We start from the raw sequence: 27,187 nt of genomic DNA, 5'->3' as shown, positions 1-27,187 counted from the left end.
ACATCCTGCGTTTTAATGGATTTTAAAATATTGTCTAGGTCTTCGTAGAAAGTTTCAATATCGCTCTCTGGTTTGTCCGCAGTCGGAGCATAAACTTGTATTATGTTTAATTTGGGTTTATTCTGATTTAATTGTAAGAGGATAATTCTGTTGGAGTATGGAATGAAATTTACTACAGCTTTATCCATGTGTTTGTTTAGTATTATCCCGACACCATATCTGTGTGAACCGTCTTGACTTCCTGAATAGTATATTGTTTTATTGTTGATTTTCATCTTTCCTGAGTCGGGCCATTGGACATCGCTGATTCCTAAAATGTCTACATTCAGCCTTTCCATTTCAATAACGGCATTATGTACTTTTCCAGCTTGATGTAGACTTCTAACATTCCACGTCGCTACTTTGCAAGGTTTTCGCATGTTGACGACCGGGGAGTCCTTGCAGTCTTGTGAGTTTCCTCCTCTGCCGGATCTTGTTTTCCGAGTTTCATGATCAGTAGAGTGTTTGGTTATGTTGTTAGTCATGATGATTAACTAGGGATGCTCTATGAGCCTTTAATGCATTGGTTTCCCGTTGCCTTAGAAAGAAAATGTCATGGCTCTATAATGTCAAACAATAGACAGGTCTAAGAAACATAGAAGACCTAATACACACTGTAAGGGATAGAGAAAAATGGTCAAACGTGATCGCGAACATCCCTTAATCATTAGTGGATCACATACGATGAAGAAGAAAAAGAAGAAGTTCAATGTTTTTTCTTAAGTCATTTTCACGTAAGTTATTTCATGAACATTGTATCTTGAGCTATTTGTGTACGTGTTCGATTAAAATATGTAAAATCTTAGCAACGTACGACTCTGGAAGCTGCAAGTAACCTTTTGCTTTTATTAAAATACCTGTGACAAATTACAACCGCCATTCATCACAACTAGATAAACGGCAAGTAATTTATAGAGTAATTATTTCAGTGTGGCCGGTATATTTACCCAACCTAAATCGTTAATAGAATGTTATGTAAATACCGAAATTGTATTACCATTCTGGTAATTTTTATTTTGGCAAAGAACCGGTACCAATTCATAACTCGTACTCACTCACACACCTCTTTTCGCCTCTTATAGATTGAGAAAATTGGGTTTAACGTGTAACGTGTATCAGTTGAGTCATTACGATTGAACTACATAATGTGTATTAACAGGGTACTGGCCACGAGTTAATTCATCTTATCGAGGTATTTGAGTTAAATTGTTTTTAAATAAAAATAGACGGTTTCGTTTTAATTCAATTCGAGTCTCTTGCCATCCTGTGACACGTGTTTTTAGGTTTACCCGTTATCAAAGAGGCTTTGTAAGAAGAACGAGGAAAAAAGAAGTGAGTGTCGATAAAGATTAAAGTAAACTGTGAACATGAGGCATATCCATCCCATCGAACAATGCTAGGAATCTATTCCACTATACATCAGCAGTTTATCGATTTAAATCGCTATAAGTTTGTACTCTGCACCGAAAATGTTTTTCTTTGGCAGTTTTTTCAGTGTCTAACGATGATTTTTTGACAGTATATTTTTAGGGTCGTCGAAAATATATCACACCAATATGTGCCATCAATTACAGGAGAGAATGAGAGAAGCAAATTTGATTCCAGAAATGATTTTTTTCTCGGGCAGGGATATCTATGTTCCCTTAAAGTTATCCATTAACATCGACCTAGTGGCAATTCAATTTTATAATTTAATTTCACAAACGTGTAGTACAAAGGTTTTACAACCATAAAGTGGGCTAGTTTCAACTACAAGTAGAATGTTTCAATGATGATTGTCTGACAAGAGCGAAAACGTTCTGGAGAATTTGTAATCCATTTGGATTTTTAAATTGTATAAAATAAAATATACCATTTAACACACGAAGTTTTTACTTCATTGTAAGTTTTATTAAATAATTTTTACTACACTTCAAGATTTAATGAGGATACGGCGAGGCTTTGCTAAACTGGAACGAAGATGCTTACACTTATTTAGTCTTTGACGCTAAATACCTATGCTTTCTTTCCACAAAGGAAAACAATCCAATACAATCACATAGCCAACATAGACTAGTTGTAATGAAACTTGGCATCAAAATACCAATAATAACATCGTTTTCTCGACCTGGGTAGAACTTTAAACAATCAGACTGGGCAACTTTTACTGAGAGATTAGACAAATATCTGGGATAGATAACCCCAACATGAGAAAACTAGGTGAGATTTGTAAGCGTTGTTATTATCATCATCATCATCACCACACAGCCAAATTTGTCCACTGTCGGACATAGGCCTCCTCAAGATGTCTACACCCTTCTCTCTCCTGCGCAGCTGCAATCCGGTTTGTCGCTATTCTTTTAATGTCGTAGGTCCATCTAGTAGGTGGTCTTCCACCTTCTTTGTCCATCTGTTGTCCATCTTCTGTAAAATCTTCTTTGTCCATCTGTTGTCTCTCTGTCTTGCGCCGTATCCTGACCTAGTTCGCTTCAACTTCGTAATGCGCTTTATGATGTCTTCCACTCCAGTTCTTCGCCATAACTCATCATTTCGTGTTCTGTCTCTCAAAGTTAGGCCAAGCATGGATCTTTCCATTTTTTGTTGTGCTACTTGTAATTTTCTTATTGATACTTTAGTCAATGTCAGTGTTTCAGCTCCATAAGTGAGCACCGGAAGTACTCACTGGTTAAATGCTTTTCTTTTAAGCCTTATTGGGATGTTTTCCTTGAATACGTCTCTTAGTTTGCCATACGCTGCCCATCCTAAAGCTATTCTTCTAAGCGTTGTTATCACTACAGCGGCAAAACTATACCCAGAGGATATCGTAGAGAGTATGTCACGGGATGGAATGAAAAATGTGAAAAATTGTATCAATAATACAACGAAAACCAAAACCGAGAAATTGCGGATGAACTACTGCACAGTTTGGATGCAGGCAAACGACAAAAATGGATGAATTCTGTGGAAAAATGGGATTTAGTAAAGCAAGCAAAAAAGCATGGTCCTTAAATCATTTCCTTAAAACATTTCATCGACAGACTCTTTCAACTAACAATGAGCAATTTTAAAAGTGTCAAAATGAAGCACAGCAATGTACTGCCATTTTTTTACAATAATTGAGATCTGTTTCTAATAACACTTGTACTATTCAGCTTTCTTTGATTTTGTCAACTCCTCGCATTAATTGCTTGCTCTTTTGCGTCATTTAGTAACAAACACAATAAATAACCTATTTAAAAATGTATCGGTTTAAATTTCTATAGACAATATTGAAACTGTCAGGATAACTCCAAGATAAAAAACCCAATTCGAAAAAATAATCAATGTGGTTTTTAGTTTGTGCTGATTATAGTTCTTGTTACATTGACCAATATCTATATACTACTTATACAGGTCACATTACGTAACTTTTCATTAACGTTGATGGTCAACATATGGCATTAACGTTAATGGCAAAAAATTAAACCACCCAGATTCACTGATGACAGACATTGTGATTATAGCGAGAGCACTTTCGAGGAACTGCAAATTATGGTGGAGGAACTCGCAGGCAGCTCCCAATACATCGGTCGGCCTAAAAATGAATATGACAAAAACAAAAACAATGACAAATACAGAAGAATACAGACATACAGGGTGAGTCATGAGGAACTGTACATACTTCTACCTCGTATAGAGGCTCCTATGGGGAATAACAAATGACCATTAAAAAGTGTCTGCTCCCATTGTTTAATAATATACAGGGCGAGTTTCGCATTTTGACAGAAATTTGTATTCGTCATAATTTTTGAACGGTCAGATCGATGTGCCTCTTATTTTGACCAATCGTTACACTATTACCACCTAATCAACTAATGTATTCAAACTAGAAAAAAATCAGGTCCGGCTTTAAAAAAATTAGTTCGTTTGGGTCTTAGAAAAAATTTCACCCTGTATACGCTTTTTGAAAACTCTAATATGAATTTTACAAATTAGACAAATAGGCAATTAAAATGGCATATTTATTTTTTTCCGCACACGATTGCTTAATTTTTTATAAAAAAAATCAAATTTCACTATGAATTAAAAGTTTGGTAAAGTGAACCATAGATTTAAAAAAAATAACTATTATTACAAAAATTAATTTTTTTTGCACAAATAAGTAATTTATGTTACCATCCAATCAACTGATTTATTCAAACTAGAGAAAAATCAGGTCCGGATTTAAAAAATTAGTTCGTTTTGGTCTTAGAAAAAATTTCACTCTGTATAAGCTTTTTGAAAACTCTAATATGAATTTTACAAATAAGACAAATAGGCAATTAAAATGGCATATTTATTTTTCCCCACACGATTACTTAATTTTTTATTAAAAAATCAAATTTGTCAAAATCGGAATTTTAACCTAAAAATGAAAAAAAAAAGAACTCACGGTTTAACTCGTTACAACTCTGTTCCATTTTAATATTTTTTTTTGAAATTTTTGCAGCATATACCTCTTACCATTGTGAAGACTATGAAAATTGTTGTAGACTTTCAGTCTTCTTCTTGTAAAAGTTGCAACCTTGTAAATCGCAAAAATTAGGTGGAAAAATTTAGAATTTATCAATTTGATCACGTCTATATTAAACTATAGAGTCCAAAAGAAGTGTTATGGGAAGTTTTAGATCTAGACGTTTTATAGAAAAAAAAATGGTAAAACTTTTAATTTTAAGAAAAACTTTGTTTTTGTAAATTAATTTTTGTAAAAAAAGTTAATTTTTTTAAATCTATGCAAAAACTTTGCCACTTTTTATGCATATTCAAATTTGATTTTTTAATAAAAAAATAAGTAATCGTGTGGGGAAAATATATGCCATTTTAATTGCCTATTTGTCTTATTTGTAAAATTCATATTAGAGTTTTCAAAAAACGTATACAAGGTGAAATTTTTTCTAAGACCCAAACAAACTAATTTTTTAAATCCGGGCCTGATTTTTTTCTATTTTGAATAAATCAGTTGATTGGGTGATAACATAAATTAAATATTTGTTCAAAAAAAATTCATTTTTGTAATGAAAGTTATTTTTTTTAATCTATAGTTCACTTTACCAAACTTTTAATTATTCATAGTCAAATTTGATTTTTTTTATAACAAATTAAGTAATCGTGTGGGGAAAAAAATAAATATGCCATTTTAATTGCCTATTTGTCTAATTTGTAAAATCATATTAGAGTTTTCAAAAAGCGTATACAGGGTGAAATTTTTTCTAAGACCAAAACGAATTTATTTTTTAAAATTTAGGCCTGATTTTTTTCTTGTTTGAATAAATCAGTTAATTGGTGGTAACATAAATTAAATATTTGTTCAAAAAAAATTTATTTTGGTAATAAAAGTTAATTTTGTTAAATCTATGGTTCACTTTACTAAACTTTTAATTCATAATCAAATTTGATTTTTTTATAAAAAATTAAGCAATCGTGTGCGGAAAAAAATAAATACGTTATTTTAATTGCCTATTTGTCTAATTTGTAAAATTCATATTAAAGTTTTCAAAAAGCTTATACAGGGTGAAATTTTTTCTAAGGCCCAAACGAACTATTTTTTTTAAAGCCGGACCTGATTTTTTTCTAGTTTGAATAAATCAGTTGATTAGGTGGCAATAGTGTAACGATTGACCAAAATAAGAGACACATTGATCTGACCGTTCAAAAATTATGACGAATATAAATTTCTGTCAAAATGCGAAACTCGCCCTGTATATTATTAAACAATGGGAGCAGACACTTTTTAATGGTCATTTGTTATTCCCCATAGGGGCCTCTATACGAGGTAGGAGTATGTACAGTTCGTCATGACTCACCCTGTATAAATATTAATGGCAGTGAGATTTAAGTCCAAGAATATATCTACCTAGGCCAAATTCAGAAACTTGACAAAGGGAACCAAAGTGCGGAAATCGCTAAAAGAGCAAGAGTAGCATTTCAAGCCTATAAAAATGATATCAAGGAAAATAGAGTCCAAGAATGCTGGCTCACTACTCAATACTTAAGAAAATTCCTCACAACCACCTTTTAATGTAGTAAACCCATATACGTACAACTGCAAATATACCCTATTCCACGAACATACGACTGTTGTGGATTATCTCGGCAACGAATATTTTACTGTGCAAATTATAAAGAACGAAAGTAAATTGCAAAATACATTGTTTTTTATTGGAACAATTATTAGAGCCTTTTACTTTTGCACTTCTTATGTTGCACACTAAAATATTCGTTGTCGCGATACTCCAAGACAGTCGTATATTCGTGGACTAGCCCATAGGTAAAAAATGTATTATGTCTATAAAACTTACACAAGAAAACCATACTTGATAGAAAAATTATTATCATTCTTGGATTCAGGGTAAAAAGAACTAAGAATATGTCAATAAAACTTTTAGAACAAAACATTATATTTTTTATTGCCCTGTATAGTATAACTAACATAATTGAAGAAATAAGTGGAAGAGATAGAATGAAATCATTAAGTATTGATTATTTACGTAAAATGTAAGAATTGATCACCAGATTATAAGCACAAAAACTTATCTAGATACCTGTAATGGTATACAGGGTGTTTCATTAATAATTGTCCATATAGTAACTGGAGAAACCTTAGCACAAAATACGAAGATTTAACCTAAAACACTTTAATAAAATGTGGTTCCTTACTGAGTTACAGGGTGTTTTATCTAAAAATTTAAAAAATATTTTTGCTCAGCATTTTAAAAGTATTCGACGTATCCTTTTCATACTTGGCAGGAAGTATAGGTACTCTACAAACTAATAAATTATGTTAAAAAAATGTTTCTGGCTGTTTCCAGAGGCGTGCGACGGGGGAAAGTGAATGGTTGACCCTTTCCAAATTCTACGCCACTGACGAAATTGCTATTTTAGTTTAATTTTTGGGTTCTCCAATATTTTCTATGAAAATAATACCCTCTTCATTCGTAACGATAAAGTCATTAGTTTTCGAGATCTTTGAAGTTAAAAATGAAACGACACGGTGATTTTGATTAATGTAGTGACTCGCTTCATTTTTAATTTCAAATATCTCGAAAACTAATCATTTTATCGTTATGAATGAAGAGTATATTATTTACGTAAAAAGTATTGAAAAATAAAAAAATTACAGTAAAATAGCAATTTCATCAGTGGCGTAGAATTTGGGAAGGGTCAACCAGCCGCTATCCCCTGTCGTACGCCTCTGGTAGTAGCTAGAAACGTTTATGTATCTTAATTTCGTAGAGTATACAGTACGTACACTTTCTGCCAAGTATGATAAGGATAGGCCAAATACTTTTAAAGTACTGACTACAAATAATTTTTAAATTTTAATCATATATGAATCATGTCATAAATAATCAAAATAACTGTGCCGTTTCATATTTAACTTCAAATATCTCGAAAACTAATGACTTTATCGTTACCAGTGAAGAGTACATTATTTACGTAGAAAGTATTGGAGAATCTAAAAATGGCACTAAAATAGTAATTCCTCCAGTGGCGTAGAATTTGAGAAGGGTAAACCATTCACTATCCCCTGTCGTACGCCTCTGGTACTAGCTAGAAACGTTTGTGTACCATAATTTAGTAGGGTGTATAGTAGTCGCACTTTCTGCCAAGTATGAAAAGGATATGTCCAATAGTTTTAAAATGCTGAGCAAAAACAGTTTTTAAATTTTTAGATAAAACACCCTGTAACTCAGTAAGGAACCACATTTTATTTAAGTGTTTTGGGTTAAATCTTCGTATTTTGAGCTAAGGTTTCTCCAGTTACTATATGGACAATTATTAATGAAACACCCTGTATATCCACGTACCATGATACCTGTAATGGTATATATCCATGGAGAAAAATCATTATTAGATTAATATAGTTATAAAAAATGTTGAACAATTTACCATATAAATTAGAGTATTATGCTGAAATGGCTAAAATATCAACCATAAAATTTTTGTGCAAAATTTTTCTATTAGGATTTTTTACGTTAACAAAGAAATTATTATTTGTTATTTTAATAGTTTAAAATAAAAAATGACTATATTAAAATAAAATTCGAAAATACTTACAATTTTGCCACTAAAAAATTCCACTTACCTAGAAAAGAAAACGAATTGATAAATTCATATACAATAATAGAAGAATGATCGAAAGTAAACTTAGTAAAATAAATAAATAAATCGAAAATAAATAAATAAAATTAACTATGTAGTAACGAATGTATAACAAAAACGTATAACAAGAATGGTCAAACTGACACACAAAATAAGCAAATCTGAAAAAGTTTAACACACAACTACTAGAGCTGAGAACAACAGTAAGGAAGATTAAGATTAAGAACAAAATGGAGAGATAAATTTAAGGAACGGTGTTCATTCGACGCTATTTTTTCTCTAGCATCATAATATTAAATACGGATGGTGCAGCCGATTGCCTGACTTTTACGTCTTCTATTAATTATTATACAAGTCCTTCAACAGATTTGCTGTATCTTTAAACTTGCCGCCAATACCCTCTATTTGGCTCTAGTATACATAGGCTTCTTATATGAAGGAAAAAGCGAATCTTCTCATAGCGACAGTAGGTTCGAAGTTACTGTGCTGAAAGTTCGCCTATATGGCTCTGATTGGGGTCATTGAAAACTTTAAGAGGCAGAAACAGAGTCTGCAACTGAGGTCGCCTCTCTGTCAGTTTTCCTTATATTGTTATTTGTGGACTCAGAAATAACAATATTTCACTTCTTAGTTCCCTTCTGAGCTATCTCCTCTTCCTTGTGTTTCCGTATCCATTTTCGGAACATTACCAGAGTTCGTCAGCTCTCTAATGATTTCACGAGAACATGGTGCAAGTGTGCAGTCGTGTGGGTATTTTATGTTTAACCGTGTGTGCATGTATGAGTATGTGTGTCATGTGCTATCAACAAATCTTTAGTTAGTGCCATAGCTGTCATTTTCTCAGTTGATCCACGAGTGTTTATTTTGGATATATTTTATTTTAACTATTATCCTGTATATCCATCGGACATTCCCTATTACACATTGAGACACGACCCGTCGGGGACCAAAACTTGCCTACATCTGTACCACGTTGAGGGGGTATTGGAGAACTCAAACTTAGTATTAGTCCGGCTCAGAAATTGAACAAACAAAAATATGTCTAGTGATGTGACGTGTTTCATCAAATACATTAGACTATAATGCATACAACTCTTGACATTTCCCATTAATTTTGAGGAAGCAAAGAAAATAGCGACATCAAATCATACCACTAGATTTATAACCACAAACTATGCATTTAAAAGAAAGTTATTTTTTTAGGATTAAATCAAAATACAAATTTAGTTGTGAGCTATTTTCTTTAATTTTATATTCTTACTTTTTAATTTACATAATTTTTCCTTTTACTATCGTTAATTTTATTTACATACGCTTTTATTAAAAGATCAAAATATTTTTATCTATAAAAGTTTTGTGACAATTTGTAGGTACATACATTTTGGAGAGTTTCTTGTAAGTAACATTTTAATTTTAAATTATATTTAACATTTTCAACACTCTCTTGTATATAATTTTGAAAATACCTTTTAAATATATCATTAATTTTTTCTGAAGCTCCCTTTATGAGTTACACCTAAATTTCACACTATCAGGTGTACCCTTAGCCTTAATAATAGAAAATAAATTTTCTACATAGTCTGGAGTTAGCCTTCTTGTAAATAGAAATTGCAGCTAAACACCCTCTCATCGCGCATCGGGATGAATGGAGGCAAAGTAATACACTTTTTAGTTAATTTTGTTGCCATCCTAGGTATTTGCTGAGAATCCAATTTACCGAACCTATTTAATAAGACATTTTATGTAAAAATACAAACACAATTTACCAAGATTAGCTAATTAATTATCCAAAAATTAACAAAATAAAATTTGTATGTTTACGTTGAGAAAACGTAGTTCAACTCAAGCCGGCAGAGGCGCTAGTGGCAACGTGCTTCCAGTTTTCTGTGGGAGTTGGATGTATTATAGTCTAATGTATTTGGTTTTATTACAAGAGTACATAAGTAGCTGAGTAAAATAAATACCATTCTGTGAAGAGATTTAATTGTATAGTGAGGCTAAAAAATAACAAAAAACTGATATATCGCATCGGTTATATCGGATACATCTAGGAAACAAAGTGTCAGATTTGAATAAGGCGAATTAACAATTGCCTTTACCCACGCACAACACTAGGTCAAAGTGAAAGTCGGATATATGTAATGTAGCATGTACAATACAACCAAAATCCTCGATTATGTAATACCCGCACCGCAATATTGAGAACTTAAATTCTTGCCAAACTCAAGGAGTATTATGGTATTAAAGGACAACCAGCAATTTTAAAAGACCCACCAAGAGTTGAATATATTAGTCCAATCAAATAAAATTAAAATACATGCAAATCAAAATGTAATTCCGTACAGGTAGGGACAAATTATATATAAACAAATTACAACAATTTTCAAATGCCATTTTGGAGGGGAGTTTTATTTAAATTTTCCTTTCTGACGGATATATTGGAAAATTACATAAAAACAAAAAAAATAGATGTTACAAAATTATTTGCTCTATCTAGTCCTGTCGCCAGAGGGGGGGGGGGGTACAACGGCCTCCTTAATTCAGATGGACTTACCCAAATTTTTTTTATATATTTTGACCCGCAGAATACGAATTTTTTGGGTAACGGTTGATCCGGATGTCGATAAGATTGTTATAGACAAAGAACTTGAGAAATTACATAACAGCGATTTCTCGCAAAACAAAATATCTTTTTGTATTTTTTCGGTCATTTTAAGCAAAAAATATTCCTACAAGTTTTTTCGTAGAATGCATATAGTCTAGGCTGATTATCGGAGAATAGGCCATTTTTGGGAAAAGTTATTTACCAGCAATTTTATTGCTGGAATCGAATCTTATGATTGTATATATTAATAATATAGGTATGCAAAGTCCACAGATAGTGTGCTACTTTTTTTATAAACAAAATGGCGTCCGAAAATCGTGTTTTTTTCAATTTTTGCTCTATAACTAAAAAGATTTTAACTTTACACCAAAAACACTCAAATAAAAATTCACCGCAATTAAATTATGCATAGAGACGTGTTTTTTCCGATTTACTTCGATGAAAACTTTCCCCGGAAAAAGGGGTTTTTCCAACAAAATCTTTAATTTACAACTAAACTTTTAGATAAGTAATTGTTTATCAATAATTAAATAACTTAGTAATATAAAAGCCCTTTTCGTATAGATTATAATTCCAGAAGCCGATGGAAATTGAACAAACAGTTTAGCAACAATTAAATTGTTAATTAAAAATTTTCGGTCGCTATAATAACGACAATAATTATGATGCATAAGAATAACTATGATTTTTTCATAAAAAGACACTATACCTATCTAATATACTTTACGGAATTGAAATTGGACTATAAAAGCGGCCTCAGGAATATTTTAAAATTATTAAGAATTTTTTGGCTTATAAACAAATAGAATATCTCGGGAAATAATAAACTAAATTAAATTATAAAAACGGTATTAGAAAACAGCGGCAGGACGCTTCTTCTAAAAGAAAAAACGTGTAATTATGATGAACAGTTCCTGAGATACAACCGGTCAAAGTTGACCGGAATTTACGGCAAAGATATAAACAACAGGATCATAATTTTCAAACCGTCACCTTTTTATTTTTGTCGTCTTTCTCTACACCAATTTTCATATCCTTAAAATACTCATAACATATATTATTATAATAAAAACTATCGATAATACGTGTGAAAATTGCCAAAAATAGCAAAATTCCAATCAAAAATTAGGTTGGAGAAAATGTAACCCTCAAAGTTCAAAATCGGTATACGTTAAAAAAATGCATTTTCTCGGCTTCTCATGGAGCAATTTCCTTCATTCTTTGTTTGTTCCCAAGTAATTCGAGTAGAGCCATCGAACTAACGCGTTATTAAATGTCAAACTTGCTTTTGTTTTGTTATAATAAATTAATTTATTTATTATAACACAAAATTTTAATTTGTTTAAATAAAAAGTGTTTAAATAATGATACAGCTTTCAAATGAGAATATTTATGTTTTTAACTTTAAAAGGTACACTTGTAGTAAGTTTATCTAAAAAAAAGCCTACAACTGGAAAAAATATGTAGTTTTCTGTTCTTATAAATAAATTGATCTATTATAACAAAAGAAAGCAAGTTTGACATTTAATAATGCGTTAGTTCGATGGCTCACTCGAGTTATTAGGGAACAAAAAAAGAATGAAGGAAATTGCTCCATGGGAAGCCGAGAAAATGCATTTTGTTAACTTATACCGATTTTGAACTTTGAGGGTTACATTTTCTCCAACCTAATTTTGAATTGGAATTTTGCTATTTTTGGCAATTTTCACACGTATTATCGATAGTTTTTATTATAATAATATATGTTATGAGCATTTTAAAGATATGAAAATTGGTGTGGAGAAAGAGGATAAAAATAAAAAGGTGATGGTTTGAAAATTATGATCCTATTGTTTATATCTTTGCCGTAAATTCCGGTCAACTTTGACCGATTTTATCTCAGGAACCACTCGTCATAATTAAACGTTTTTTCTTTTAAAAGAAGCGTCCTGTCACTGTCTTTCGAATAACGTTTTCACAATTTAATTTAGTGTAATATTTCCCGAGATATTCTATTTGTTTAGAAGCCAAAAAATTGTTTATAATTTTAAAATATTCCTGAGGCCGCTTAAATAGTCCAATTTCAATTCTGTAAAGTACATTAGATAGGTATAGTGTCTTTTTATGAAAAAATCATAGTTATTCTTATGTATTCTAATTATTGTCGTTATTATAGTGACCGTAAATTTTTAATTAATAATTCAATTGTTGCTAAACTGTTTATTGAATTTCCATGGGCTTCTGGAATTATAATCTATATGAAAAGGGCTTTTACATTGCTAAGTTATTTAAATATTGATTAACAATTACTTATCTAAAATTTTAGTTGAAAATTAAAGATTTTGTTGGAAAAACCCGCTTTTTCCGGGGAAAGTTTTCGTCTAACTGAATCGGGAAAAACACGTCTCTGTGTAGAATTTAATTGCGGTCAATTTTTATTTGGATGTTTTTGGTGTAAAGTTAAAATCTTTGGAGTTATAGAGCAAAAATTGAAAGAAAAACACGATTTTCGGGCGCCATTTTGTTTATAAAAAAAGTAGCACACTATCTGCGGACTTTGCATACCTATATTATTAATACATACAATAATAAGATTCGATTCCAGCAATAAAATTGCTGGTAAATAACTTTTCCTTGTATTTTGCTAATTAGCCCAGAGTAATAGTTTTCGAGATAACCGCGGTTGAACTTTCAAAAAATCGAAAAATTGTATTTTTTGAACCCTAATAACTTTTGATTAAAAAATAAAGTAACAATTCTGCTTACCGCATTTGAAAGTTTAAGTCAAATTATATCGGTTTTGATTATTTGCATTGCTAAAAATTTATTATTTTATTGTTAAACAAAGCTATAAACACCTAGTATGTGAGTGATGTTTTCTATGGTTTCTCATTTAATATCGAACGAGTAGGTAGAGTAGCTACAAGTGCAAGCGAGGCAATTTCTACGTAGCATGCGTTAAAACGTATGTATTAGGCATGGGAAACACTATGTGTTTATAGATTAGTTTAACAATAAAAAAATTAATTTTTAGCAATGCAAATAATCAAAACCGATATAATTTGACTTAAACTTTCAAATGCGGTAAGCAGAATTGCTACTTTATTTTTTAATCAAAAGTTATTCGGGTTCATAAATTGCAATTTTTCGATTTTTTGAAAGTTCAACCGCGGTTACCTCGAAAACTATGCATTCTACGAAAAAACTTGTAGGAATATTTTTTGCTTAAAATGAACCAAAAAATACAAAAAGATGTTTTGTTTTGCGAGAAATCGCTGTTATGTAATTCCTCAAGTTCTTTTCTATAACAATCTTATCGACATCCGGATCAGCTGTTACCCAAAAAATTCGTATTCTACGGGTCAAAATATATAAAAAAAAAACTTGGGTAAGTCCATCTGAATTAAGGAGGCCGTTGTGCCCCCTGGCGACAGGACTAATCGGCAAAAACCGCATTTTACGAAATTGAAAAAATGGTGACATTTAAAAGAACAAATTAAATGTCTCAAACTATTGAATATATTTCAAACATTTTTTTTGCTTTATACTGGTAATATAATGCAACTTTTCTAGTAACTTAGTAACTCTTAATTTAGTAAGTCTTAAATGAAAGCATTTTCCTTCAGCTTTGCAGAAAAAAATCGTAAAAACTTTCATAAAAGCATAAATTACCGCAGCAGTCAAAAAAAGTAAACTATTTGCAAAATGACCCATTTTTCATTATTTATACAATGATCCCTTTATATTCATTACAACCTGTACGGAATAACATTTTGATTTTATTTTACTGGGCTATATTTATTACTACAAGCAGTTTCTCTAAAATAAAAAGATGATGAAATTTTTCGAACTTTATGAATGGTGTAGTTTTATTTTAATTTGTTTCGGCATTTATAATTATTATTGAAATGAGACAGGTGTGCCAGGATATTGACAGGCGATCAAGAAAAAAGAGATATTTACATAAAATATTTTAACCTTAAATGTTATCATTCGTAATTGACTAATTAAAGAGACAAGTCATTAATAGAATGTTATTAGTGACCTCTTCTGAAAGGGAACAGATTTTTATTACTCAATTATTGCAGAAATAGCTATATAATATTTTACTGTGATACTTATCTTTTTCATTACAATAATCACAGTTCTTAATCATCAGGAAATAAAAAAAGTTTCTATTTCAAATAATATAATTTTTAAATCAGAATTATTATCCGAGGTTCCATATCTAAGACTAGAAAGAATAAAATTAATCACAGAAGCAACAGTAACCGGCATAAATATCAACAATCTAAAGAACACTCAGATCACTGCCAAAGGACAATAGATGAAAGATTACCTAACGAAATCAACAGATCTTAATTAATGGAAATCATACTTGAAATTGCTAAAGAAATCGGATTCCCGCAACAAATAAATGAACATAGGAAACTGTCTGAAACCCCAGAATAAGGCTAAAACAAAGACAGGAAATGAAAGTTAATAGCAACATGCAGAAAATACCATACACAGAACTTTGTAAGACAATAAGGAAAATTATTAAGGAGTATATAAGAAAACACAACGAAAGACTGGTAGGAAATACAATGGAAAACAGGAAAAGCTATCAGAAAACAAGAAGAGCATTAAGATTAGGAAAAAACAAAAGTAGACAAAAATTACAGACCCATAAGTCGACTATTAATCATATACAAGATATTCACAAAGATTCTCAACGACAGAATAACAAAGGCATTAGAGCTGCACAGCCGAGATAGCAAGCTGGCTTCAGAACTGAATTTAGTACCCTGGATCAGATCCATAAGCTTCGAGGACTAATGAGTAGAGCTAAATAATATGAAATAACCACTAGTCTTACTCTTCACAGACTTCCAGAAGGCTTTCGATTTTATATATCCCTAGGCAGAATAGAAGCTTTGGCCAATGCGTTGATAAGCCATGCATACAGACACATCCCTAGAAGCACTTTTTAGCACATCCCTGGAAAATATATTGAGCAAAATTAACTGACAAAATAATGGCCTATCCATTGATGGAGAATACCTATCATCTAACATTTGCAGATGACATCGTTCTGATCGCTGACAATCCTGCAGAACTACATGAACTTATAAGCGGCCTAAATGCAGCTATGTAGCAATGAAGTTGACCTAAAAATGAACTTGGCAAAAACAAAAACCATGTAGAATGGAGCAAGTGGATGTCTAAGGCATAGGTTCTCAAACTTATTTTGTCTGCCGCCCACATCGAAAATTAATTATTTTCTAGCGCCCCCCATTTTTTTTTACTTTACTACATCTTAAGAATCACAATCGCAGTCATTATTTTAATAATTAAATTATGCGTGTCATGTGAAAATAAGACTTTCTGATGAGAGTAATTTAAAACACCATTTTGTAATATTAGAAAAACTTTTATTCATGTTATTAAAACAAACATTTCAATTTGAATTTTAAAACTAATCTAATGTGAAGGATGAATCTGATGATTTTTAACAAGTTTGTTAATATCAGGCTCGAATTTACTCAAAAACAGCCGTAAGTCACCGCGTTTGGTAATCTGCAACCGATTTCTCTTTTTAGTTAGCAACGTTGTCACAGCACTAAATCCACGTTCACACAAATACGATGATGGGAATGCTATCAAAAATAGTTGAACGATGGACCACAATCCAGGGTACAATTGCGGGATTAGCCTTTGTAGCCAAAATTCTTGGTATCCATTTTTGAATTTTATTTTTATTTCCTCGTTCGTTGTCAGTTCTATAAGTTCTTCTTCCAGCTGGGGTGATCCTGCTGTGATGACATTTGAAAAAGGATCCAACACCCAGTCCGGTATTTCCAAGTTTAAAATGTCCTGGAATCGTTCTGTGAAATTCCTGTGGAGGTTCTCCAAATGTTGGCAGTAAACAAGCAAGTCGTCGTTGTTGAAGGATACTGCTGACAAATTAGGGAAATTGTGAAACTCACGTCTGCCGATATTATTCTTGTATAAGAGCAGTTTAGCTACAAAAGCAGCAATGACATTTTTTGTTTTAATCAAATTCGAGTCGTCACCTTGAAGTTGGAGATTGACATCATTAAATAATTTATATAGGTCTGTCAAGTATGCAATATCATTCTTTGAAGTGATGAGGTTGTCGTGCAATTCTTTGTATTTGTTTTCCAAGAACTCTATCACAGACTCAAACAGATTGTAAAATCGAGTCAGACAGTTACCTCTTGATAACCAACGTACTTCTGTGTGAAATAGCAATCGGTTGAAATCTTCATCATTAGCAACACAAAGCTGATTAAATAATCGGTCATTTAAAGAGCTGTTTCGGATTTTATTGACTGCTGTGATGATATATTGCAGTGATTGAGAGAGACGCTCACTCAAATTTCTCGCAACCAAATGTTGTCTATGAACGACGCAATGTACAGCGAGCACATCTAGAATTTTATTTTTTAAGTACGCTATGAAGCCTTTGTGACGTCCTGTCATAGCCGGAGCGCCATCCGTAGCAGCTGATATAATATTCTTCAGTGGAATTTCTTTCTCATCACAAAATTTTTCCAGTGTATTAAATATGGTCTCTCCTTTTGTATCGGTCTCTAAATTTCTGGCAAATAATAGTTCTTGACATATTTTATCATTTTTAATAAACCTCACGTATGACAGCAACAATGCTTCACCAGTTGGTAAAGTGGACTCATCTAACTGAATTGAGAATTTAGAAGTCTTCAGATGATTGCACAACGACTCTTCAATGTTTTCAGCCATCTCATCAATTCGTCTTTGCAAGGAACTATTGCTCAAAGGAATTTTTCGGATAATATCTGCCGCTGGTTTATGGAGCACAGTAGTTATTACTTCTTTTATTGCCGGTAAAATTAAATCCTCTCCAATAGTGTGAGGTTTACCTGTTCGAGCAATTAGCAAGGAGATATTGTAGGAAGCTCGGAGTCCGTCCTCGTCTTGCTTAGAAGCCGCTGAAAAAAGTTTTGACACAGTTGGCTGAGCTGCGTGCTTCTTTTCCAAGTCTTGAAAATAAGTCACATTTTTGTCTTTTTTATCTGAATGCATTTTATTCAAATGATCTTGCAACCTTGAGGGTTTCATCGCTTCATTCGAAAATGTTTTTTGACAAAGAAGGCACATAGGCGAAGATGGATTTGTAGGATTTTCAATAAATCCATATTTTATATATTCCGCGCTGTACTGCCGTTTCTTCTTTTTTGCTTCCGACATAATTTTGTCTTCAAAAATGCCGAAGTAAAGAATCGAGTATTAAAAACTTGCTAATGACACCACTCACAGTATTCTTACTGAGCAAATTAGGCACTGTACGTACAGCACTTTATCTCGTCACTAAATTCACTTGTTTTCGTAATAACGCGATGCTCCTTGACGTCTGAGACGTTCGGTCCCTAGTAGAGCAGATTGTCGAATGACATGACTACTACTACTATCATTGTTTGATTTGCGTGTATAGATATAATGCTATGTGGAAATGCGATCAATGATTGTCCCCGTTTAGGATTTAGTCCTCTTCAGGGTTTGTAGTGAATGTATAGTGTTGGCAGCAAAAGCAAACAGTCCGAAAAACACACTGGGGCAAGCGCCGTGTCCTGGTGTTTTTGGATCCTGGGTTATGCCGGACGGTGGTGTCCAGAAGGCTAAGAAGTCAACAGAGAAGAAAGTTTGATAGATTGTTATTGGTTCCATAGACATTTACGTGTACTGTCCGTGCTTTGCTCTCGACCAGTCTCCCTAGAAACCATTGTACAACGACAGGCGAACCTGCGTTCCTCGTCGGCCGTCAGGAGGTGGCTTTGAGCGCGGCGTGGACAGTGTGCGTTCGAGTGGAGAAAATAGTTGCGGCTATTTTCTTGGGACGAACAGGTATAATTGTGCAATGAAGTTGGGAAACCGCAAAAAACCAACTTCTCCCTGTTCGGGGTAGGGAAGAGGAGATGTTAAAGGTGGGTACGGTAGGCTAACGGGGTAGCCTCGAGGATGTTTTCGTACTCCACCGGGAGTTCGTCAATGCATGTTTGCATTAGAGCGGACGGTAAATGAATCTTTTTGCGTTTGGGCTTTCGGTGGAGTACGTGGCCGGAAGATGAACAGGAACATTTGAGAGATTCTTGTGTGTCGGAGGGGGGGCCGTTGATTACTTTGATTGTGAAGTTCCTGTTCAGAGAGTTTATTCTCTCGGTGATTTTGGGGATGTTCGAGATGTTATGGATTTCGTTTGAGGGATATCGCCAGTGCTCATAGTTACATCTACGCAAGATTCTACGTTCAGCGCGCAGAATGACATGACTGGATGGCGTGCGCTTTTATATGAGGCAGCGGGCGGGCCTCGCCTCGGCCTCGGCAGCGGGCGGGGAATCGATAAAAAGCGGTATTATAACGAGTAGGTAGGTTTTCCTCTCAGAGAGCTAGAGTATTATTATATTTTCTAGAAAAAGCAGTTTTGATATTTTTGAGTATTCTTTAAAGATAATTTTTTTAATAGAATTGTGTTGTTTTTTTTTTATATTTTAATAAACTGATTAATTATTGTGGTAAAAAATTAAATTAGCCATTGCCCCTGTAAACCGCTTCAACGCCCCCCAATCTTCTCTGTGCCCTTTACCGCCCCCCTAGAGGCCTCCAGCGCCCACAAGGGGGCTTTATCGCCCACTTTGAGAACCACTGGTCTAAGGTGTAATAATAATCAACACTGCACTTGATCCAGTAGACGAGTATGTATACCAGAAAAGAAAAATCTACCAATAAAGTGGTACGGAGCAATAAAGTTTACCAATAGGATACAAACAACAATAAAAATAAAGATAATATGTATTATTAAATCCTTTTGATACCCTAGCTATCTGGGATGAGTGAATTTTCCCCTTAGATAGAGTGCGGGCCGTATGGCTAAATCTGGATGATATGTATTATTAATTATAAAGATATGCTAACAATTTTTTAGATCCCTACGAGAAGTCATATTGAGAAAAAATGACCTGTATATAATAGGTCTGGATCCCGCGTATGAAAAAAAAGTTGATTAATAGCAAGCTGAAAATTTGTTAATAGCTTAAGGGTGTCTAATAGGACAAACTTTGATATATGGGAACACTGGAACAGGTTAAAAATTTGGAACGGTCAGACCACGAAAACGGCACATGTATTTTGTCCGACAGAACAGACTTATTCTCTCCGAACAGAGATTAAACTCTCATGCAAAACTCAGACTGCTATTTATCACCAAATGGGCGTTTTAATGGGTGGAACATGTAGAATATGTCAAATGACAGGAATTATGACAGGTGATAAATAGCAGTCTGATTTTTGCATGAGAGATTAATCTCTGTTCGGAGAGTTGAAGTCTATTCTGTCGGACAAAATAAATGTGCCGTTTTTGTGGTCTGACCGTTCCAAATTTTTAACCTGTTCCACAATTAAAACTGCCCCTGTTCCAGTGTTCCCATATATCAAAGTTTATCCGACTAGACACCCTTAAGCTATTAAAAAATTTTCAGCTTGCTATTAATCAACTTTTTTTCATACGCGGGATCCAGACCTATAATAGTTTTGACTTCATAGAAACCAATCATTACAATGTACATGTACACTCCTCTTAAAGCACCCAATATTGATGAATGTTACTGACTCTTCAGGCATTTTGTAAAATATAAATATGTTGAAACTATAGGAAATTTCTTAATGGTGTATTTAAATGTGTTTTCCATATTATTAACAGGTGATGAAAAGAAATGTTTACAGATTATAAAATATTCAACTTTTAAAAGTTTTCCGTACATAAATATGTTATTAAGTATGTTAAGACATTAATAAGCTTGTCTTCTTTTGCAAGTGAAAAGACGATTTAATACACACCTGGTCAAAAAATGCGCACACTTGCATTTTGTATGTGTTTTTAAATTTTGTAGGTTTTGCATGGTTTAAATAGGGAGGAGGTAAATATGAATCATAGAAGTCGTTTACTTAAAACACTAAAAAAGTAATAATAGAAAAAATAGGTAACCCAAAAGTCAAAGTCTATGAAGGGATTATGGATAGTTCTATCGAATTCCGACCCTCTTTTCAACTAGCTGTCTCATGGTAAAAATCTGATCTATGATCGATATATTTTTCCTGTATCCAGCTAGGTATTCCCTTATGAAGTTTTCTACAAAAGGTGTTAATCTAATTGTTTGTCGTATTCAGTAGGATTTCTCTATATTTAGGGCACTTGGTTTTGTCTCCTTTTTCATGAATAAGGGTTACTACACTGCAGTGCCATTTTGTTGATATTTTCTCGTCCTTCTATATAAGTGGTATTAGTTTGTGTAATTGTTTTTGTAAAGTCTCCCCTCCGTACTTAAGAAATTCGGCCATTATATTTTCGGGGCTTGAAGCTTTACGTTCTTCAATATGTTAATTTCTTTCAATGTTTCGGATATTTTTGGGTCCTCTACATTAGTCTACATAATATATTATATAGAATCATTAACATAAAATTATAAAATAACATAAAAAATATCTTCGGAAGGTCTATACATAATGAGCCACTAAAAATACCTAAAGCTATCCTGAAGTATTAAAAATTTTTACATAAGTTCCTCAAAAATAGCCAACGATTTATCGTAGTATTAAAGCACCCATTAATAGTAAAATATTGGTATTCAACCAATTTCGCAAAATACAAATGTGGTGAAATTATGAAAATTCATTAATCGGGCACTTAATTTGTTTTACAATATTATTATCAGGTAATTAAGAAAAGGAAATATTTACACATTCTAAAATACAGTGATGAGCGCTCTAATAACCGGCAAAATAACGCAAAACATAATACATTGTGAAATAAAAAGTAATGAAACTAGAAAAGGTGGGAAATTTAGCGATAGAAACCTCCAAATTTACATTATATTGATTGCTTCCCACCTTTAGATGTATCAGAGAAGTTTGTCAGTTAAAACTGTCACTGTCACAGTGGTAGTTGACGAGCTCGTCTACAAGGTGGGAAAAAATTAATATAACCGGTTATTAGCGTGCTCATCACTGTAAACAAGCAAAGTTTTAAGTACGTAAATGTGCAATTAAATAACTATATAATAAAAAAATGTCTTCTTTGGCAGCATAAAATAACATGAATAGAAACAAAGATGTCGTTTAGGAGACAGTAGTTTGCTTTTTTTGTTATTTGTGGACTTTCCTAGTAAGCGTTGTTTTTTATTATTGGCATAGGCCAGTGGTCGGCAAACATTTTAGCCAAAGAGCCAAATATGAACATTACAACAATTTAAAAAAAATTGGGAGACAAATCTGCTTGTTTAGCAAACTTTTATTACACTAAATAAAACTAAAGGGTGTAGTGATATTCTAAAACTAAAAAAACCACATGTTCAATAACAAAAATTATTCGACTAAAAAAATTTTTAAACCCATAGGCCCATCCACAACCCCCCAAAAAATTAAAATGCGTTTTTTCGTTTTTTTGACGATATCTTCTATTTTCTTTCGTTTTGTAAGGTTTTATTTCCTAAAACACTGTATTTTTTACAAAAATTTTTTCGCAAAATCGATTTTTTAAACGTTTTTAAATGTTTTAAATGAAAGAACAGCAAACGTGAACTTTTTCAGCTGATCATAAGAATCAGGAATACTGTCCCAAGCGTTGAAAATGGTCATGTCTTCCTTCTTCAGGTGATTCAAAGCAGACCACTTGTGTTGTGAACATATTTTCCTTCTCCAATATTTCCAATTCAACACACACAAAGACGTTCGAATTTGGAGCGCCATATCTCCTTGTTCTTAAATCCAGAAATTGCATTTCAAAGCTATTGCCAATTTCAAAAGGAGAAAATTTCAACTGTGTTATCGTAGCATTAAGAGGATGGTTGACAAATGCTAAAAATTTTAATAAAAGCTAATTTATCAGAATAAGATGTATGTGATGTTTTTCCTACCAAGTTTTTTTTAAATAAAACTATTATTGCGCTTTCCGTGGATATTTGTGCCAGAGCCGCACCAAACAGCCACATGCGGATCCGGAGCCGCACTTTGCCGACCACTGGCATAGGCATTCGCCAGACAGACAGACGCAAGTTACTAATAATTTCTAAAGGAATGAAAATGATTAGATACTATGATAAATTACATTCTAATATAATACCTAGTAAATGTGCAGTAAAACTATTCAGTGGGAAATAAAAACCTGGCGATTTGCTTCTTGTCAAGACAATGCTTTTTAGACAAAACTTGATCGGGATAGGGGATAAAAAAACAATTGTGTTAAAATGGAGGTTAGGATGCTATACTTCTATTGTAGATTGTACACTTACAGCCGGTTTCACAAAGTAAAATTACACTGAGGTTAAGAGATAACCAGTGGTTAGCCTGGAGTATACAATATACAAGATCATCAGATTGGAATGTTGATAACCTACAATATTTTTAACCCGAAGTTAGGTTGCCGCTTTAGTTTGATTATTAATTAATCTGGCAGACCACTAATAAGTTCAATGACTGTTTTGTAAATTTTGCCTTTCATTTTGTTCTCAATATTTTTGTTTCTTTATATTGTTTCATTCAGGCAAATTACGGCTCTGTATGTTCACTGATGTAGATAACGTGATATCTACATATATTAAACTCGATCACTTTTATTCTATTTATTTGGCCCTCCAGCTCTAATTTACATCTTGTTAGATTTGCTGTTATAACTATGCATTTTGCTTTTTTTCGGAAAATTACCCTGGCAATTATTCTTTCAATCATACTAAATTGATGCATCATACGTCGTAGACCATCTTTACTTTAGTAGAGACAGATTAGTATTGTGTCGTCTACATAGTAGATTATTGTAAGTTGTGTTTCTCCCATTTGGTATCCTTCTTTAGTTCTTACCTTTTTTATTATTTCATCCATGATCAGGTTGAACAATAGAGGATTCAGGTAATCCCACTATCAGCTAGTCTTGTCCCATTGCCAGCTTCAATTGGACCAGTTAGTTCTTTTATTTTTGTGTTGATCTGCTAGAAATTTTCGATCGTTTTTATCTCTCTTATACGTATACGTATAATAATAAGCGGATAAAATCATTTACTTTCACCCTTCCAATTGCCTTATTAAGCTCAACGAAACATAAATATGAGGGTTTGTTTTATTCTATAACGTCTGCGCATGATCTTCCTTGACTAAAACCTAGTTGTTAACCATGTTAAGCAGCTGAAGAGAAAGAAAAGAACGAATACATTTGTAGAAAAGAGAATGTTTTGATATAGATGAGCTGATAACATAAGGGATAAAGTTAAGAATGAATTTATCAGGGAAAGTGTAGGTGGGCCCAAAGAAGACCGGGTGGGAGATAGTTAGACAAGACAGTCTGGAGAAGGCCTAAAAAAACTCAGGGAGTAACGCACCTAAGGTAGCCAACTCTGTGTAAGGATAGAGGATATGAGAGAGAATATGATATTCCTAGTAATATAAATTATTTTCAAAAATCATATTATTCTACTTATCATTTTTTTACCGTATCGTCAAATATATTGGTTACAAATAGATTGAATAAAGCTATTTGAAATACAAAGATAGTTTTATAACTTTGTGGCTACATTTACAACTTACAAATGTGGGAAAGAATCGCTAATATTATAGTAGTAACATTCTACGATCCATATTTAAGCTGTACTAATCATAATAGTTAGATTTACGCCGCTTAAAAAGCATGTTGCATTACCCCTATAATTATATTTATGCAAATCTAAAAGATTTCTTGTCACGAAGAGGAACGTAAAGAACGAATAATTTAACGAAAATATTCACTTTCGATGGAATGTTGCAGTTGTCTGGGAGGTCAGAGTAGGCTTTGCAACAAAGTATAAAGTAGCTCTATTTAAAAAAAGTGAACACTACTTTTTTTGTAAAACAAGATTGAAAAGTAGACTATAAAAATATCCTAAGATTTCTTGAAAAACCTAATGTAGCATATCTATATAAATCGTTGATTTAGTAGAATTTAAAGTCAAGTTACGTGAAGCAGTATAGGAGGATCTATAGGTAGATATTTGTTATTTTGATAGTAAATACGGAAAATGCATTTTCTGTCTATATACTATTTCAGAATCTGTTTAATGTTTTTTTCTACCTTTTTTCGAATCCGTCATCAATTTTTCTGTATCTATTGCAAAGGATGCCCCGTTAAGATAAACAAAATACCCGCACTCCTAGAATTCCTGGAATTCAATGTTTTCAATTTTTACGTTCCCCATCTCACTTTTCCCAAACCCAAAAACTTCAAAAATGAATAACCATTTTCAATTTCGTTGCAAAACGAAAATACAGCCGAACCATATTCTAGTCCAATCAGAGAGTACAGCAAGCACCTCTACCGGTTTCTCCTAATGTGCCTCCTATATGTGCCTCCTGATGAGAGACTAATAAGTTTCGAAACCGGTAGAGGTGCTTGCTGCACTCTCTGATTGGACTAGAATATGGTTCGCCTGTATTTTCGTTTTGCAACGAAATTGAAAATGGTTATTCGTTTTTGATTTACATTTACTCTGATTGGGAGTATGAAGGGAACCATTCTCGTTGGAACTTTACCGCGCTGAGCAGATGGGACGTGAATTGTAAATTGTAGAATTCCCTCATCTTCCTTAGTCTCAGCATCCGTATGGCTTGCAAATTGTAGAAGCCTCGGAGGTGTAACCAGAGAAGGTTCCCATTGTTTTCATTCTGGTGGGATGTAGAATAGCATTATGTTGTTTTATATGCCATTATAGTGAAAACTTAGTCTTTTTGCTAGCAGTTGCCGCTAGGGCATCTATGCCATTTCGTTCGTTGCAATCCGGGACTGCACGCTGGGGGTTTGTTTTGGCTGGATCAGAGAGAGCAGCATATGTGCCTCCTGATGAGAGACTAATAAGTTTCGAAGCCGGTAGAGGTGCTTGCTGCACTCTCTGATTGGACTAGAATATGGTTCGGCTGTATTTTCGTTTTGCAACGAAATTGAAAATCGTTATTTATTTTTGATTTACATTTACTCTGATTGGAGTATGAAGGGAACCATTCTCGTTGGAATTTTACCGCGCTGAGCAGATGGGACGTGAATTGTAAATTGTAGAATTCCCTCATCTTCCTTAGTCTCAGCATCCGTATGGCTTGCAAATTGTAGAAGCCTTGGAGGTGTAACCAGAGAAGGTTCCCATTGTTTTCATTCTGGTGGGATGTAGAATAGCATTATGTTGTTTTATATGCCATTAGAGTGAAAACTTTTTCGGTGGGTTGCAATAAATTTAAAAATTTCAAAAAATTCACACGCTCAGTTAATGCTTTTACAAAACTTTTTCTATTTTTTATAGACCCGTAGGTTCATTCAAAAATGCATTTTTTTTCTAAAAAAGCATATAACTTTTTTTTGAAGACGGATGCAGGTCCAATTGTTTTTATTTGTGTAGCTATTTTAACCAAAAAATTATTTCTGTTTTTTTTTCAGATTTTCCATAAGGTGCGCCACCTTCAAAACCCCAAAATCTGGTGTTTTATGTGATTTTCCATAATTTATATACGTCAAAATAAATCAAATCAAGGTTTTTTAATAGTTATATACCTATACGTTGAAGTAGCTGAGTCCTTTAGGATATTCAAAAATTGGGCGAGACACCTTTCAATCCTCGAAAAAATTTGTTTTGTCAAATTCTTTAAGGGTTTTTGAGGGGTCAATCATATTTTTGAGATCGATACAATCTGAATCAATGCGTCTCCAATTCAGATTAAGAAAATATTATGAAAAATAATATTATCAGGCCTCAAAGATGCAAATCAACCTGATTATGCTATAAACTACGTTTTCAGGGGTTATTCGGAGGATTTTACTGAATTTACCACACTTTTTTTATTTTTATCCATCATTAAACAGAATATGTATAAACATATTTATAGATATAAAAAAAAATAATAAACAAAAAAAAATATAAAAAAAATAATAAACAAAAAATATATATATTATATAATAAAAAAATAAAATGTATAAATGTGTATGTGTCTGTATATTATATGATATATGAAAATGTGTAATATATTGTATTGTAATTTAACTTGTGAAATTGCGTTAATACCAAACTAGACTGGCTAATTGGCTATGCCAAGGCCATAAAAAAAATCATTAAACAGCACGTTTTCAAAATTTTTATAAAATATAGTATGATGAGCCGATATATTTCCCATATCTAGGGAAGCTAGAGACTTTTTGAAACATCCGAAAAACCCGATTCTCAAGTTTTTTTACACTACTAAAAAATAGCTCTCTACCTATTTGTATAACAATTCATATTTTTGTATTTAGTAATGATATTTATAGTTGTTCGATTCTTTGTTGCAGATAGTCGTTGTGGTACATCCCTTGAAAGATCAAAGTTGGTATATTATCTCACGTTATAGAAAAATGTTAAAGCAAAAAGTTTTAGGAAAGAAAAATCA

At 32.8% G+C, this 27,187-nt stretch overlaps 1 protein-coding gene across 1 annotated transcript in view; it reads right to left on the bottom strand.

The window, feature by feature from the left end:
- Window positions 1-27,187, bottom strand: part of LOC114324522 (ecdysone-induced protein 74EF) — an 843,335-nt gene that overhangs the window by 609,442 nt on the left and 206,706 nt on the right. The gene's annotated exons all lie outside the window — the stretch shown is intronic.

The sequence above is a fragment of the Diabrotica virgifera genome, chromosome 6 (genome assembly GCF_917563875.1).
Source record: "Diabrotica virgifera virgifera chromosome 6, PGI_DIABVI_V3a".
Classification (NCBI taxonomy): domain Eukaryota; kingdom Metazoa; phylum Arthropoda; class Insecta; order Coleoptera; family Chrysomelidae; genus Diabrotica; species Diabrotica virgifera.
Note: the sequence above shows the minus strand (reverse complement) of the source record. Positions and strands in the feature narration are given on the sequence as shown.